This window comes from Abramis brama (genome assembly GCF_963993115.1).
Source record: "Abramis brama genome assembly, chromosome: 13".
Taxonomy (NCBI): Eukaryota; Metazoa; Chordata; class Actinopteri; order Cypriniformes; family Leuciscidae; genus Abramis; species Abramis brama.
In genome coordinates this window covers 39913138-39926345 of record NC_139975.1, presented here as the reverse complement: position 1 = coordinate 39926345, position 13208 = coordinate 39913138, and positions in this window count along the sequence as shown.

The following is a 13208-nucleotide window of genomic DNA, read 5'->3' as shown; positions in this document are numbered from 1 at the left end:
ATAGAACACACCCATAATCTCACACATTTGAGGCTTTATGTTATTCAATCACATCTCCAAGGTAATATTTCATAGGGACATATGTGACTGATCACGGAAAGTAGGGACACAAGTCGGTTCTGGGGCATTTTGAGTTAGTCACGTATTCTGAAAGTGTAGTCTCCAACAGGGCCGTGCACAGACATTTTAAGGGGCAGTGGCCTAAACCAAAAAAGGGGCACTATTTTGTTTTTTTGGGGGGGGGGGGGGGGGGGGGGGGGGTGGCACACTAGTGTGCCAAAATTTAGTTACTTTTATTAGATCTGATCAAGAGTACAATAATTTGATTAGACAAGCAGCTAATTCTAAGAACGTGGATATGTTGTACACAGGGCTGGACTGGGGCAAAAAAATAAAATAAATCGGCCCTGGCATTTTGGCCCAGACTGGCCCACTATATGATCATAAACAGCACCCATCTTTGCACGCCCTTAAATATATGCATACCAACTCCAATTCCTTAAAACCACTAATGCCATGTAATGAGTGAGTATATGAACAAGTGAGAGTTAACAGATGAAATAAGTAAAAATTTGACATTTATTAATACTAGTGATGAATCCTAAAACAAGCTATAAGCTGCACTGGCATAGCAATACCAGTGTTTCTCACAGGATTTTTGGTAAAACTGTGGTGGGACCTCTGTCCTTCTAGGGGGGGTTGGGGGCATGCCCCCCCTGTAAGAAAATTTTGTGCATTTTAATGTTAAATTCATCAATCTGGTGCACTTTGAGAGTTCAAAATTAAAAGCTCCAACCCATATTCAGTGTGCAAATTAAACAAAGAAAAATTCAAACCTATTTTAGTGGTAAAACATAATAATAGTTATAATATTAATCCAATGACAGTAATAGCCATATTTTGTAAAACAATAAAGGAAACTTTCATAATTAGTTTTGTACCAATTTCTATACTTGAAAGAGATAAGCACATGATATTTTATTTTGACGCAAACTGCTTCAAGCTTTTATTTTGGCGGAAAACATGGTTTACAAACGCCTCTCATTAGATTTCTAGTGAATTGCGGTAATCGTCAACTATGCAGATGTGCTAAATAATCTGTAACTGGGTTATGGGTTCCTACACTCATGACATAGCCAAAGTGTTTTGAAAGTAGTTCTGCTTTAATACCGCAGGCTCTACACTCTCTCGTCTCTCTCCTGATCCTCCTCACTATCATCATCTGCCACTGGAGCTGTGAAGGTCAGAAAATATACACTACCATTCAAAAGTTTGGGGTCAGTAAGATTTTTAATGTTTTTAAAAGAAGTATCTTCTGCTCACCAAGGCTGCATTTATTTGATTAAAAATGCAAACAAAAACAGTAATATTCTGAAATATTATTCCAATTTAAAACAGCTGTTTTCTATGTGAATATACAGTAATGCTGTTCTTTTGAACTTTCTATTTATCAAAGAATTTTGAAAAAAAAAATGTACACAACTGTTTTCAACATTGATAATAATAATGATTTTTTCTTGAGCATCAAATCATCATATTAGAGTGATTTCTGAAGGATCATGTGACACTGAAGACTGGAGTAATGATGCTGAACATTCAGCTTTGATCACAGGAATAAATTACAATTTAAAATATATTAAAATAGAAAACAGTCATTTTAAATTGTCATAATATTTCACAATATTACTGTTTGTTTTTTATCAAATAATGCAGCCTTGGTGAGCAGAAGATAGGCTACTTCTTTTAAAAACATTAAAAAATCTTACTGACCCCAAACTTTTGAACGGTAGTGTCTATTTTGACACATTTTACAGTGTCTGCTTCAAGGGCCTGTTTCCATTTTTTCAAGCTGTTTTTCTGCACATTCCTTCCGTTTCTTCTCCATCTCGCTGACTATTTTGACAGATACACACTGACACTGCTGCACTCTCGCTCACTCGTTTAAAGATGTGATTGGCCCAGCCCAGTGTCAATCAAGAAAATAACCAATGGGCCGCTGATCTACGTGTTTCATGGGCTGGTCTGTCAGAAAAAAAAAAAAAAAAAACCTAACGCTGACTTTTTCTGACCAATGCATTACACTGGCACAAACCCGGCACCGCCAATTAAGCAAAACAAAACAAAACAAAATGAATGGGCCGCCGATGTACAAATTTTATAGGCCGTTAAAAAGAAAAAGAAAAAATAATAAGCCTAATAATTTTTATGAGTATGAGATGTATCGGCCCATGAGTATGAGATGTGTTGGCCCAAAAAGCACGTCGGCCCACCGGGAAAGTGCGCGGTATGCCCGATGGCCAGTCCAGCCCTGGTTGATATAAATCAAAGAAAGAGCCAGAAGCCAGAAGACCAAGAGCAAAACATTACCGACATAAATACAACAAAAACAAATGACTAATTTCGCAGATTCAACCACTGTCTTGCATAGCCTACCTGTTAATGCGACAGCTTTCGTGAACTGTCGTATACTGTGAGTGATGCTGCGGAGCGAGCGGGAAAACCTGGAGCGGATTAGCGGAATCAGCGGAATGCTTTGAGCGGAGCGGTGGGGATGGGGAAGAGGGGCACCTCAGTCGATGAGGGCATAGGGGCAGTGGCTCTAGCCACCGGGCCACCCCCCTGTGCACGGCCCTGGTCTCCAAGCTTTCCAACGATCTGTAACACATGGAAATCTGATAATATTTGGAGAAGTTGTAGCAAATTTAAAGGTAGGCACTCAAAAAAGCTCAAAGGGGAGAAAACGGCCTCTAAAGATTGTGCCGTTTTCACCTCTCTCTCCTGCTGGGAGTGACAATAGGGCGCATTTACATCTCATTTAGATAAGCCATAGCCCCTGTAAAGCTGTAAAGCACGGGGGGAGCAAAAAGGTAAATGTGCCATCAAAGATTGCAAACAGGTAATATATAAATAAATGTCTCTTAGCATCTACCGATAAAACTGTATAGGCAACTCTTATGTACACTGAATAAAAAAATAAGATAAACTCTAGAGAATGTTCAAATCAAAAACAGGATGTGCTATGTGATATAGATTTTATTGCCATTGTCAATGAAAGGTTTCACAGACTAGGAATTTTCTTCGGTGTACTCGTGCAATGATGGCATTTTCTTCTGCATAGTTTTTATGAAGTCCACAACTCTGTTGATATCCTCAGGGCTGATGAACCTGGCTGGTGGACATAATGCTTGGCCATCTAAACCTCTCTCATCCAACTAAACAAGAATAATCCTCCTATTATCTTAAGTCTTGTTAGAAAACAAACAATAAAAAACTATTCTTGGAACTTTAAATGCAAATTACTTTTTAAAAAAATGATTGTATGGAATAGAAAGCTGCTGCAGCAGGTGCATTAGCACAACAGGTAGCCTCAAGCTACATGACACAATTTAATTTATTAATATTAAACTTTTATTTAAAGCTCACTTTAAAACACCATTGAGTATTTGTATCATATTCCGGTCGCGGTTCAAAATGGTTTTAAGTCATAAAAAGATTTTGAAATATGTTATATTTAGCAATTTAGATGAAGCTATGGGCTATGCTTACCTAGCATATGCATGATTCTGTAAACATTCTTTATTTATATGGAAACCCCAAATCGCACGAAATTCACACACAAAACACAAATACTTCAATCGTGCATTTATTAGCTTCTTGTTTCAGGTGAAGAGATGTCACTTTCGCTTTGTTATCACGGATGTCCAGAATGAGGAAGTGTAGACAGGACGCGTCATGCAGAAGAGGTCACGTTGAGATGATTGACAGCTGTACAGAAAAATGATCAAGCTTCGAGGTCAAATCTGACACAAATCAGGAAGAGGAGAAACACATATAGCTCCGTTCGCTGTTTGAGCTCTTCAGATCGCATAATTCAGTGGAAAATGAATAGGAATGTTATTCTGTATGACGAAATAGTTTACTAGCATGTGATAATTAATAATTATTTCTCCAAATATGCGCACCATTGGACACCATTGTATTTGACCACAAATAAACCAGAGAATACGAGAATGAATGTTGTGTGAGTGATGATTTCTATTCAAAATAACGAACGTTACAGATTAATTATTTTGCACTCCTGGCATAAATTAAGAAATGAATGTCACTGCAAACCAGTTTAATCATAAACAGTGGTCAAATATCGAAGCTGGAGTCTTAAACTTTTCTTATAATGCTGAGTTTGTCCAGATCAAGTAAGAGTGTGATGTTTTGACGAGTAATGAATTTTGAACAACAATAATCCGGGATCACCAGTGATCCCTGACGGGCAAGGGGATAAGCATATCCGATCAAGTCCAAAGTAGTCCCTTACTTTTCCTGTTAAATATGGCATGTTTTTTATTTCTGATACTGGTCCCAATACACATTCGCTGGTAAAAATAGGGTGGTTGGAGCTGTTTACATTCTGACAGCATTCAAACATTTGGTTATGCTTAATCAAGGACTTACAGACATTTTTTAAATTTACTTTTGAAACCCATTTTTTTTTTTTTTTTAAACAATGTTTGGATTCGAATCTCATGCACATGTGACGTAGCATTGGTCCCAACAGTTTAATCTGGGATGGAATATGAATCAAGTAATGTTATTTAGGTGTAATGTTGTTCTCTGAGAAAAGTTCCTTAAAATGTTTAAGATGCTGTTCAATAAGTACTTTCAACTTGTCAATAGTCTCAAGGCAAATAACAGGTGAAAACAAAATTTGAATAATCTCCCGAAGCTCAAGAATGAATGAAAAATAAGCAGTTCCTCTAATCACATCCAACAGAAATGGCAATATTTTGAGTAAAACAAGCATTTGCCCTGATGACTGTTTCAGTTTGTTTCACTTTGTATCGTGTTGGATAAAAGCGTCTACTAAATGAATACATTTTTATGTAAATGTTAATATAAATGTAGACTACAGAAAATGACAGCATCAAACGATCACACATGAACATACTCTCAAAATCAGTCAGTTCAGTGAGAGTAGCAGTAGAGTAGCCTGACATAACGCTAGCAGCCTACAGTGGTACCATGTCAGTGATGTCATCGAACACGGCTGTGATCTGATAACAACAAATGTAAATTTCAGTATTGGGTAAAACTTCATGTTTTGTTTTTAATATTATTTTTGAATTAATTTGTTTATATCTTTTAAATTCTTAAACTTGTCTTCCGGAAGTAATGGGATACTATGACCCGTTTTTGAGAAAGACTCATTCAGATTTTTAATACTGGTTGCCACATGCTCCGGCCACCTCTTATCCAGATTGATAAGAGGAAAATGCAAGACTGCGTTGGGGAATGCTTGAGCTGCTGCTTCCTGTAGTCGTTCCAAAATTTTTTTGAGCTTAAACGAGTCCCTCTGGCCCTTATCGTTTAGCCCAAACGCCAGAACCACATGCTGTGCTCCTTTGAATATTGGCGTCTTATGTTTCAGAACATGGTAAGCCTGGGCCAGATCAGCCCCGGGATAACAGTCCACCTTGACGTTACCTTTCTCTAATGGGGGCATTCTGCCAGGTTGGAGTCCCCCAGGAACAATATTGGCCTTTCTGGAACAAGAGCCCAATCCCGGTACTTGTCCCCGGAGGAACTGTGTCTAATGTGGAGACTCCAACTTTTCTCCCCGGCCCCTTTCCCTTCTCGGGGGTCCGCCTTTCCTCCTTTGCTTGTCCCTGCCTGAGGGACTTCCGGGCTCGCCTGTTAAACCCTGTCCTCTTCCAGAAGCCACCCCCCGACTCCTGCACCTCCATGGGCTCTGGAGCTTCCTGTCTTGCTTCTGGGGCCTTCCGACACCATACTGGAGTCATGGAGGGCATCAATCCCACTGCCCTGTCCTTCTTTGTGCCCAACCCCTTCTTTGGGCTTGTTTTTTTGGATACCTGCTCCTCGTTCCCCTTCTCTACATTCCCCACCTCAACCAGGGACCACTCTGGACTGTCCCCCAACTTCAAAACCTCCTGGGAGGCATGTTCCTCGGGTCCTACTTCTGGAGCCTGGGCCTGGGCGGCTAGGCTTGACTGGGTCTGCTGGCTTGCCACTTTCCGGCGCCCTTCTAGAACCGATGATGTCTCTTCCACCTTTCACACACCTGCTTGTGCGCCCTGCCCTTGGATTCGAATTTTTGAGGAAGGAGGTCCGGCACTCCCCTCCTGTAGTGCCCTGACCTCTGGCGCTTGACTCGTTCCTGCTCCCTCCACCTGCCGGGCATGTGTCATCAAGCGGGTAATAGCCTCTGTGTCCTCCCTGAGACGTCTTACATTTCGGTGGGCCCACTTTATGGCTATTTCCAGTGCCTCCCTCTAGCGTGCCTTGGAGGCATGTGCAACCGCCACTCTGGCCGTCTCTAGGGCCTGATGATAATGATCCCCTAAGATGTCAATGCCCGTATTCAACCAATTCTTGCCATTCCCAAAGATCAGCCATTCTGTGGCGACCTTTGGGAAAGTAGGCTGGATTCCCGAAGAAATATGATGGGCCATTCTCTCCAGCCTGGCCGGTGGGCTGTCCCTATCTGGAGCTGCCTGCATCTCCGTCATATGGTGATAAGCCCTAACAAACTTATACAATACCCTGAACACCTCCGAACACCTCCCTTATAGCCTGTCTGGGCTCGTATTCGCACTCCCATCCCGTACCCCCCCCCCCCCCCCCAACTCTCTGAGTCGAGGAAGGCGCCGGAGGGAGCCTCTGTGATCCCACCCCACCTGAATGCATCAACTAAATCAGAAAGTGAAAGAAAGCCCAGCAAAACCATTCCAGTCAACATGTCACATACTGACCAATCGTCCTCATAAACTCCCCTCCTATGTAAACTGAACTCTAAGGCCCAATCCCAATTCTATTTTATACCCCTTCGCCTACCCCTAACCCTTACCCCTTGCCCCTTGAAACAGAGTGGCAAGGCGTAGGGGTGAAAATATTCCCCTAAGAAATGGGACACCACTACTACACCGTTACATGTCATTATACATCGTCGCTAGCGCCTACGTCACAGGAGATGCGCCAATGTTTATCACAAACTTCCAAGATGCCGTCGTCAGCTGTAGTCTTGCGTGAGTTACAGCTATTTTTTGTATTTTTCTTCTGAAGTTTGCAGAAAAAAAACGGAGATTCAACGCCTAATGTTGCGTTCACACCGGACGCGAATAGCGCGTCAGGCGCGAGTGATTTCAATGCGTCTGGAGGTCTTGCGGCACGAATGAGGCGTTTAGTGCGGCGCGGTGGACGCGAATTCGCCTCATTCGCGCGTCCACTTCGCTTCAAACTTTTGCTTTTTACACGCGCCATATTGTTAACGAACTTTAACGATTTTTTTGCAACCGTTTCTTTGAAGAACATGACCGTAAATATGAACACAAGATTTAATGTGACAAAGAAAATGATTATTGGCAGTCATGTTGCCTCTGTAGCCGGTGTATGCAGGTACATTTCTCATACCCCTTCGTTTGAAGTGTGGTCCCGAAAAATCTTCGTTTCAAGGGCTATCTGGCCCTTCCCCTTACCCCTACCCCTCCAACCAAAAGAGAATTGAGACAGCCCTACCCCTTCACGTGCACACGCAAAACGGAGGAGTAGGGCCAAGGGGTAGGGCCAAGGGGTGAATTGGGATTGGCCCTAAGTGGACCTTTAACTCAGAATGTGAGGTTTTTGATAACCTAGTCCAGACCGGTGAACCCTCCAGCAACCCGAAAGCTGCTGTCAGATAATCCCGGCCCAGCATCGCATCCCCACACCATATTTTGTGTGGCCAGAGTGGATCTAATTTGATCAAAAGTAGTCCTTTTGCAAAAAGGTTAGCCCCAAACATCCGACTTATCCGGATTATCCCTGGTATGTCAAGTCCGATGGCTTTGGCGGGGTTAGGTTTTTGAAAAATTACAACAGCTCCCTCCCTCCTGGCACTAGTCCAGGAAAGTAGGGAGTCTGAGGAAAGCACGGGGCGACGCATGTTAGACTATACCATTGCTCCCAGCTTGGAGTCTGTTCTTATTAGAACTTTGGGGCTAAGATTTAAAGGAGACTGGGTATCTCCAAAACTAGGTGTATAACCCACAGGGCTACTGTGGTTAGATTTAGAGCAGGAGTTGGTACAGGCTTAGATCTAGATTGATAAAGCGATGCCAAATCCTATTGAGACGACTCAGTTTATAAACCACAGGGTTATAATGGGTAGGTTTAGAGCAGGAGTTTGTACAGGCTTAGATCTAGATTGATAAAGCGATGCCCAATCCAAACATTAATGCGACCAGGTCTATTATCCACAGGGTTACTACGGGTAGGTTTAGAGCAAGAATTGGTGCAGACGTAGATCTATATTGATGAAGCGATGGGTTAGGGAAATGAAATATCCAAGGTTCAAACCTGAGGTCTGAACCTGGTTGTGCACTGTCTATCGTCCAACTGGCTGCTTCGAACACAAACACAAGAATGGACCAAAATAATGTCCAGAGAGATGTATAAAAATATAAAAGAGGGCTAAATCGCCATGGGGTACGCCAATGAGGGCTTTATGCCAGAAAACGAAAGGGAAGGTTTTAGTGAAGAAGGGCATAAGGGGTCTAAGGGGTTTTGGGGGTCCTTGAGATGTTCTGACATGCCCTGACATTTGTGCTTTTTTCAGTTGCTTATAAACATATTAATGGCAAAGGTGTAATTACACTATATTTAGCACAAACAGGGCTACCATAATATGTGAGCAACGTGCATGTACATGTTTGTATTTTTGAGAGAATAATGTTTATGCATGGTTATTGAAAAAACTAAAAACTAAAGTTTCTGAAATAAGGCCACAAAACACATACTAAATATGTGTCAATAAGATTTTTGGATGTCGTTGCCTAGAGTTTTTTCTTCAAAATGATGTGAAAATCATCCTGCCTAATCATTCACATAACACAATACATTGATTTAAATCTTGTAAAACACTTTTTGTTTGGAAAGGCAATATGCACAAAGGGCGTCAACGTTTCAACACCATCATGAATATTTAGTGATTCACACCTCAGGAGACAATGGGGCCCGCATACTTAATGAGCCATTCATTCAGGTGTGTCACCTATAGCCACAAGAAAGAATGCAAGAGCATTGGTTCACAGTTGGAAGCATCTCAATTTTATTTTATTTTTCCACAAATTGTGCTTGCAAATTGTATAACATCCAAGGAAAACATGTCTAGTAATTGTGCAGTTAATTCTCATACTGTATTTTCAGTTTTGGAATATGTATCCTCTCCCCAAATTTGTCAATAATAAAACACAATAAAAATTATTTAAAGAAAAGGCTTATATTTACCTTTTAACATTTGTTTACATCTACCTTGTAAATATATTTTTATTTATTAAAAAGGTTACAATTACAACAACAATTCAAGTGTAATCTTTCTTTGTAAAAACTAAAGTATACATTTTATCATACATATTTAAAAGTTAATGATTCATTACTTTGAATATAGCCTACATTGACAAAACATACTATATTTAACATATTAGCAAAAATTGGCAAACAAAAGCTTATTTGAGGTGGCAGATATTTTACAGTAAAAATATATAATCTATCCAAAACTAGTCAATGAAATGTTGTCTTTCATATGTCTGTAACATAGGTCTTTCGTTTTTATTATAAGGAATATAAATGTTAATTTGCAGTTTAATACGTTGCTTATACAAAAACATTTTATTTCAACATATTTCAGTCGATTTTTACTCATCTCAGTATAGCAATACAGTTTGCTAAAAGCAGATCATTCATTCACACACAGAAACGCGAGTGTGTGAGCTGTGGTAAACAGCGCATCTCTGCCGTTCATTCATTCACACAGAAACGCGATTCACTTGAGAATGAAAAAAACTTACTACAGTATTCCTCAGCTCAGCTGCATCTGCTCCTCGAAATACCAGCACTTCTGAGGTACATTTTCCATTATTATTATTATTCTCACAGCGCTGCGAGACGGTGTAAACAAGTACAATGATCTGTATAAGCTTGATGTGTTTTCTCGAGCTGATATGGGGGCGTTCACAGATCGCCTCAGTCATTTGCGTTTGAATAGCGATTATAGAGTCACATTAAAAATAATTAGCTGAGATGAGAACGACTGACATCTCTCTCTTTTCATAAAGATTACATAAACAGAGAATATTTGTTTTTTATAAAAATTACTTCATTTAAAAGAAGAGAATTCAAGCTTCATGCCTGTGTGTCTGTATGTCTGTTTGACTGAGTATTCGCTGAGTTATGGTTTATTTTCGGACGCGTTTCAGAATGGACTTCACTGACAGAGAGGAGGCAGAACTCGCATCATGTTTATTTTTCTTTATTTGGCGAAAAGCACAACACTTTGTTTTTATTGTGAGTATACACAAAAATAATACACACTTAACAGGATCAATTGATGTATAACACAAGCATATAAGATAAAAATTAATATTTTTTATTTATTTATTTTTTGCACTGATAAGGAAAAAAACGAGCCTATCGCGCCGGCGCGATAGCCGACCTCAGGGGGTTAAATATTTTTCAGACTAACTCAGTGCCTGTTTGGGCGAAGAGAAAAAATTATTTGGCTCTGCTACATCACCCACACACCAAATGATGGAGGCCATTTTAGTTTTTACAGTCTGCGTCATTCAGGGACCATCTCGCGACGCGTTTCGAACTTCCCTACGGTTATCATCAGGCGAATTCGAATGACTACTGTCTCTTTTCCCTCTCAACTTTATAGCTTTCAGAGGGCGTGGCCCCTCCCACTGTCACCAAGCACCTTCAGCATAATATAATTTCTGGCTTGATGCCAGAAAACGAAAGGGTTAGGTTTTGGGGAAGTTACAACGGCACCCTTACTCAAACATTTGTTTAAGAAGGCTTGGAATAGGGAGACCGAGAAAATGCACGGGCCTACGCCTGTTTGATCTTACCTGAACCTGTGATTGACTCCTGCCTGGTAGTCCAAGAACTTATCTTAGTCTTTGGCCTTAATGTTTATATGTCTATACGGGTTTTAACCCTTTAAAACCGGATGTGTCGTCGACGACACAGCCAACCAAGCTGTATTCATGTCACTGTAACTCTTCAACCGTTTGCACTATCAAAATAATTTAAATAGTTCCTGAAAGTAGACATCATGCGCTTTTTGCCAATATATGGCTTATTACGATAATGTCATGCTTTCTGTCTGCAAATGACAGCAGCGCGGGATGGAAGGATTTTAACTGAGAGATTCGACGCGCGGCAGGTTAGAGTGTTTTGGATTGCATAAAATAATAAAAGAAATGAACAAATACATGGCGAAAGAAGTGTTAGACAGCAGAAGAGGGGATTGGGATGATTTTTAATGAAATTTGGGAGGCGGATGGCCGTTACTCTTTCACGTATGTAAGCATGTAGTGCGTGCGTGTGCATGCCTGAATGGGTGCATTTGTATGTGTGTGTGTATGAAAAAAAGTATCCTAAATGAAAACTGTGCAATTCAATGTCACAAAAAACACTTGTATATATGTATTATAGTTAATTTTTCAACTTTAAAGTGTTAGTTTCTTTCGTAAGAAAGTACATGTAAGCATGTAGTGCGTGCGTGTGCATGCCTATGAATGCGTGCATTTGTATGTGTGCGTGTATGAAAAAAAAGTGTCCTACATGAAAACTGTGCAACCCAATGTCACAAAAAAGACTTGTATATATGTATTATAGTTCATTTTTCAACTTTAAAGTGTTAGTTTCTTTCGTTCATGATTTTTTCTGCTTTTTTTCTAAATAAAAATCAGTAAATTTATTCTCGTTTTTTTTTTTTTTGTCTATTTAAATTCTATTTACAAACTCACCACACACAATAATGGTCAATAACTGTAATTTGTTGAAAGCTTATCTTTTTCTGAAAAAGATGACACCTTGCACATGAAGATAGCACATTGTTTTAGAATTTTACAGTCCAAAAATCAAATTATGTGAAAAACACCTATTTTAGCTTCAGGTTCTAAAGGGTTAAGACCTCCGCCTTGTAGTTTTGTCATTAGGTTTATGTTCCCTAGGGTCATTCTAATTTCTGTAATTATTTTGTTCGTTGTTTTTCTTAAGTTTAAGGAGGGTTCCTCCCGGGTTGTACCATTTGTATTTCCTCTGGTTCGTGGATTTGAATTTTTTTGGGTGGGTTGTTTTGACTGTGTCGTTTTTAAGTCTGAGATGGGTAGGTTTAGAGTAGATGTGTGTTGACCGTAGTTCTTTAATTAGACTTTAATCAAACTATTTAGATTAGGTTTGGAGCCATTAGGTCTGTTGCCATTAGGTTTAAGATGGTTAGGTTTGGGTTGGGTGTGGGTCTACCTAAGTTGATTAGACTGGGCTTCATACAGACCATTCAAATAAGGTTTGGAGCCATTAGGTCTGTTGCCATTCGGTTTAACCCTCTGGGGTCTAAGGTGTTTTTGGGGTCCTTGAGATGTTTTGACATGCCCTGACATTTGTGCTTTTTTCAGTTGCTTATAAACTATCTCAAAGGTATAATTTCACTCTATATAGCACAAACAGGGCTACCATAATATGTGAGCAACATGTATGTACATGTTTGTATTTTTGAAAGAATAATGTTTATGCATGGTTATTGAAAAAACTAAAAATTAAAGTTTCTGAAATAAGGCCACAAAACACATACTAAGTATGTGTCCATAAGACTTCTGAATAATGCATTTTGTCGCCTAGAGTTTTTTCTTCAAAATGATGTGAAAATCATCCTGCCTAATCATTCACATAAAACAATACATTGATTTAAATTTTGTAAGACAATTTTTGTTTGGAAAGGCAATATGCGGGTGGGCGTAAACGATCCAAAACCATCATGAATAATTAGTAGTTCACACATATATATAATTGTGCTTGCAAATTGTATAATATCCAAGGTAAACATTTCTAGTAATTGTGCAGTTAATTGTTCTCATACTGTATTTTCAGATTTGGAATATATTCTCTACCCAAATGTGTCACTAATAAAACACAATCAAAATTATTTAATGAGAAGGCTTATATTGACCTTTTAAAGTCCCCGTGAACCGGAAGTTGCAAACGACTTTTCTCCAGTGTTATGACGTATTTCCAAGTAAAACAGAATATTGAACAGAGGGCAGGGTTTTACTCTAGCGCTCCTCCTCTCCATCTCTGCTCATAGCAGACTAACGGTTTGAGGGGAGTGGTTAAGCATTTTCAAACCAAGCCGTCAAACCCACGTCATCAGA